Source organism: Carlito syrichta, unplaced genomic scaffold (genome assembly GCF_000164805.1).
Source record: "Carlito syrichta isolate Samal-C Ts95f unplaced genomic scaffold, Tarsius_syrichta-2.0.1 Scaffold289400, whole genome shotgun sequence".
Lineage (NCBI taxonomy): Eukaryota > Metazoa > Chordata > Mammalia > Primates > Tarsiidae > Carlito > Carlito syrichta.
In genome coordinates this window covers 67,674-72,840 of record NW_007233496.1, presented here as the reverse complement: position 1 = coordinate 72,840, position 5,167 = coordinate 67,674, and positions in this window count along the sequence as shown.

The following is a 5,167-nucleotide window of genomic DNA, read 5'->3' as shown; positions in this document are numbered from 1 at the left end:
TATTAGACTTGTGGTTTTAATCACACGTTTAGAAAGTTACATTTTCTAATTAATATTTAAATCTAACTTAATTTTGTGAAGTTTGTCGACCTCAAAAGTTTTAAACTTATTTGTTGTGTGAATGGCACATAACTGTTTAAAGAAATGATAATTGTTTAAAGATTGGTACATTGAGCAGGAAATAAAATACAGAGATTTGTGATCACTGTTCTTCAAAAACCAATGCTGTCATCAGGAAATTGTCTCTCTTTATGTCTTTATGCTTCTCCAGTCACATATGTGCTCAGGCAAGCATCCTCTTTTGATGTGAGACATCTACCAGCAGCTACGGGTACTTTTCACAATAAGCATCCACTGATTTCCAAGACTGTGTCTCATGGGGCCCACCTGGGTCACATGGCATCCTTCAACCAATCGCTGTGGTCAAAAAGATGAATTCTTTATTTTGTCCATCTAGTGACAGAGAGGGCTGGATTGCTCCATCCAAATTACAAGCTCTAAGAGTAGGGTATTTCCCTGAAGAAACTCAAGGGGAATGGCCAGAGTCAACAATCCTACATTTATATAAACTATAGGAAAAAAATGCCATTTTTGTATACATGCTGATGAAATGCCTTTTATTGAATTTTTATGGTGTGACATTGCTCTTCTTTCCCCTAAAGGTCAATAAAATTTGAGAACTCAAATTATGCCTGTCAGAATGAGGGAGATCTGCTGAGAGACCACATGACCCTGCCCGCTTTTGAATTCCCAGAGGAAATTCTCTGGAACATTCTTGGGACCTTTAATCAGGAGCTGAGAAGCTGTCTTTATTTATTATTTACCATTTTTCTTGTTGAAGCCTTTTCTGCTTAAGTAGTTTATCCGTGACCTGATGGCTGTGATAGTATCTTCTTACCACAGTTCTTTTTTTTTTTTTTTTGAGTTGGAGTCTCACTCAGTTGCCCAGACTGGAGTGCAGTGGCCGTTCCCGGCCACTGCAGCCTCGACCTGCTGGGCTCCGGCGATCCTTCCGCCTCAGCCTTCCATGTAGCTGGAACTACAGGCGCGTGCTACCACGCCCGGCTGATTTTTTGGTTTATTGTAGAGATGAGGTCTCGCCTGCCCAGGTGGGTCTCGAACCCACGGGCTCAGGCAATCCACTCACCTCAGCCTCCCAAAGGCGCGGGATTACAGGCTGAGCCACCGAGCCCGGCGCTACCACAGTTTCTAACTGGTGGCCTGAGGCAATCATTCTGCGTTAGCCTTCCAAGTAGCTGGAACTACAGGCACCGGGCACCTTCACTGACTAATTTTTTGATCTATTGTATAGATGAGGTCTCAGTATGTTGCCCAGGCTGGTCTCAAACTCCTAGTCTCAGGCAATCCTCTCACAAAGTGCTGGGATTACAGGTGTGAGTCACCCTGCTTAGCTAAGCTGTGTGTATTTAAAATTGAGTTTATAGTCTTTCCCACTTTTTTCCTTTGTTTGAATTTATATATATTACTGTGAAATGAGAAATCTTACATTTTTATTCCCTGAATTTTGACCATATGTAATACTTAAAGTGTATATTTCTGCAATCATACAGGGTGCTTTGTAAATCGCTGCTTGATACATACAGCTTGATACAGCCTGTGGATAAAATCAAGTCAAATGTATTTCAGGCATATGTCTGTAATATGTTCAGATTATTTGGGCTATGTTGACAAATCATCCATGCCAGGCTTGTTGCTCCCTTGACCTGTGCAGACCTGGCCTCTTGTCTCCAGACAGGCTGGCTTCGTCTCAGGTCCTTGTTGTTAGGGCAACTTGAGGCATGTTGTTAGGGAGCATCCCTTATTTTTCCATGTCTGATGCTGAGGTCCCTGCAGCCCTTACTTTACCATCCTTTGAATGGAGTAGGCTTGAACACTGTGATGTTTTCCCCACCCTGTTGTGCATCTCAAGGTCGCGTTTTCAATGTCAGGCACATCCAGGCAGATTGAGGCGTGAGTGTTGGCTGATTTGTGGGGGAGGAGAGTAGGTGCTGGAGCTTTGAGAGTCTGTTTAGGCAAAGTTTGCCTTTGCTGTCTTCACTGCTGTAGGGAAGAGGCCCTTGCCTGGCTTCCCCCCAAGTGGTTATACATTCTTTTTTGTCGTCTTCCAATCCCTTTTCCCTGCTCTTTTTTCTCCTATTACACAAAACATTTCATATTTTATACTATCTACTTATTTTTAATGTTTATTATTTATTTTATGTCTCTCTCCAATAGAATGGAAGCGCCCTGAACACAGAGTTTTGTCTGTTTTATTAACTAGTGTACCTCAGCTGTCTAGAGCAGTGTAGCACATGGTAAGCACCTAATAAATACTTGTTGTATGAATGAAAATCGGTTGTTTGTCTATTTGTACCCATAGATATGCTCTGAGGCTGTTTTTCAGGCAATATTCACAGTTATACCTGAAGATACCCTCTGAGATTTTTTTTACAATTTACCATTCTAATGAGTCAGAAACATGTTTAATCTCAGGAAAAATAATAGTAATACTCAATTTTATAATAAAAAAGATATTCTTTCCTACTGACAATTGTGCTCAGACACATTTTAGGTCTCTTGTCTAAAGAATAATTCCCTGCCTATTTGTGAACTTCTTTCAGAGATGGGGGAAGATTCATATCTTTATTTTTGTGAGCCATACTACTTCTATTCCTGACCTTGTTTTCAGGTTATCTTAATTCTTAAACTCTTGTAGAGCCTGAATACCGAACTTAAAGTCCTTCTCAATACCCCAGGAAAGCTGGTCCTGAGATCTGCATGCTGAGTAGAATTTCTGTAAGTTCTGATAAACGTGTTGGTATTGGTGGCTGGGAAATCTTACAGCAGGCATTGTTAAAAATCTGAGCCTGGAGTAGACATAGTTCTGTTTATATGAGCTATGATTTTACATCATAATCTGTGTACATGAAGGACCTGGATTTTATAAGAGGAGTGGGTCCCTCTTCCCCTTCCTATCATATACTTAAACATTAAATTCAAGTACATACAAGGGTCGACAATTAAGTTCACGAACTCATTCTAGAAAAAGTTCTACATACCTCAGGCTGAATAGCACTGTGCTCACCTTTGAAGTACTCTCCTTGGGAAGCTATGCACTGATGCCAGCACCTAGTTCACCCATCAAAGCAATTTGGGAACTCTTTTTCTGGAATGGCCGTCAGAGCTATTTTCATATTTCCCTTGATGTCCTGATGTCATCAAATGTCTTTCTTTCAATATTGCCTTTATCTTCAGGTAAAGAAAAAAGTTATTGGGGGCTATATCAGGTAAGTAGGGAGGGTGTCCCAGTACAGTTATTTGTATAGTGCTGCCAACATATGCATGCAGTAATAAGTTCATGAACTTAATTGTCAGGCCTCAACCAATAATGACAACAGTTCTGATGGCCATTCTAGACAAAGAGTTCCCAAACTGCTTTGACAGGTGGACTAGGCACCTGCTTTGGGGCATAGCTTCCCAAAGGGAGTACACTGGAGGTGACTGTAGTGCGATTCAGCAATGAGGTTTATAACACTCTTTCTAGGATGGTTCGCAAATCTAATTGTTGGACCTCATATATACCTTCAAATTCTACCTAAATAACTGAGTATGAATAGCAAAAGCTTTTACTTTCTACATATTTTTCTCTTAAGAACTAATCCTCTTCAAAGTCTGTCTGTAAAGCAAGAACAACTAATCTTAGTTTCTTTATCAATTCTGTTGACTTTGTTTCCCAATAGTAAAATAACACCAAAACAAAACTCTATAGTTTTCTAGTATATGGGAGGAGTCATTGCACCTTCTTTGCTAGGTCATATTTACTGACTTCTACGTGTGTGTGTGTGTGTGTGTGTTTGTGTGTGTGTGTGTGTGTGTGTGTGTTTGTGTGTGTGTGTGTGTGTGTGTGTGTGCGTGTGTGTGTGTGTGTGTGTGTATGTCCATAAACACACACACGTTTTTTTTTAGAAAAATATAACCTTTCTTAATTTTCTCTAGAAGTGGTAAAATACTCATCTGTTGGTTTTTGGTGTGCCATTTTAATTTTTAATGGGTTCTCAAGATAAGATTATAATTTCCCTTTTACATTTTCTCCTCAAAAACTCCTTTTTTCAGCTGGGTGCAGTGGCTTAAGCCTATAATCCCAGCACTTTGGGAGGGCAATCCTCTTGCCTCTGCCCTCCAAAGTGCTAGGATTATAGGCATGAACCATCACGCCTGGCTTGTCAGAACTTCCTAATATCCAATTTCTCTCAGGTGTTAAGTTTTGGTTTTCTTGAATTCGTTGTTCCCAGGACGTCTGTAGTTATAGTTTTGTATCTTCTTTGATATTAACAATGACTTTTCTGATGTTTTGAGAAACTAAAATGGCATCATTTCTAATTTTAGATTTCCCTGTACTTCTCAAGACCTGAAATATGACATTCTCTAATAACATTGTTATCAGGGCGATCCCAAATTATCATTCCTTTCTCACTTATGAGCAGAAAGTTTGCCAGCTTTTACTTGCCTCATCTCTTTTAATATGTAACAGTGACCTCGTGCAGAGCCTGTAATCTCAGGGTTTTGGGAAGCTGAGGCAGGAGGATCACTTGAGGCCTGGAGTTTGAAACCAACCTGGGGTAGCGAGATCCTTGTCTGTACAGAAAAAAAGAAAAAAAGTTGCTGGGTGCAGTGGTACCAGCTTGTATCAGCTGCTTGGGAGACTGAGGTGAGAGGATCACTTGAGCCCAGGAGTTCAAAGTTACAGTGATCATGCCACTTCACTCCAACCCGGATGACAGAGTGAGACCCAGTCTGAAAAACAACAACAAACAGGGTGTGGTGGCTCATGCCTGTAATCCCAGCATTTTGGGAGGTGGAGGTGAGAGGATTACCTGAACTCAGGGGTTTGAGACTAGTCTGAGCAACATGGTATGATCTCGTTGCTATAATAAGTAAAAAAAATCAGCTGGGTGTGGTGGTGCAGGTCTGTGGTTCCAGCTACTTGGAAAGTTGAGGTGGAAGGATCACCTCAACCCAGCACGTTGAGACTGCAGTGGCCATGAGTGTGCCACTGCACTCCAGCCTGGGTGACAGTGAGACTCTGACAGAGAAAGGAAGGAAGGAAGAAAGGAAGGAAGGAAGGAAGGAAGGAAGGAAGGAAGGAAGGAAGGAAGGAAGGAAGGAA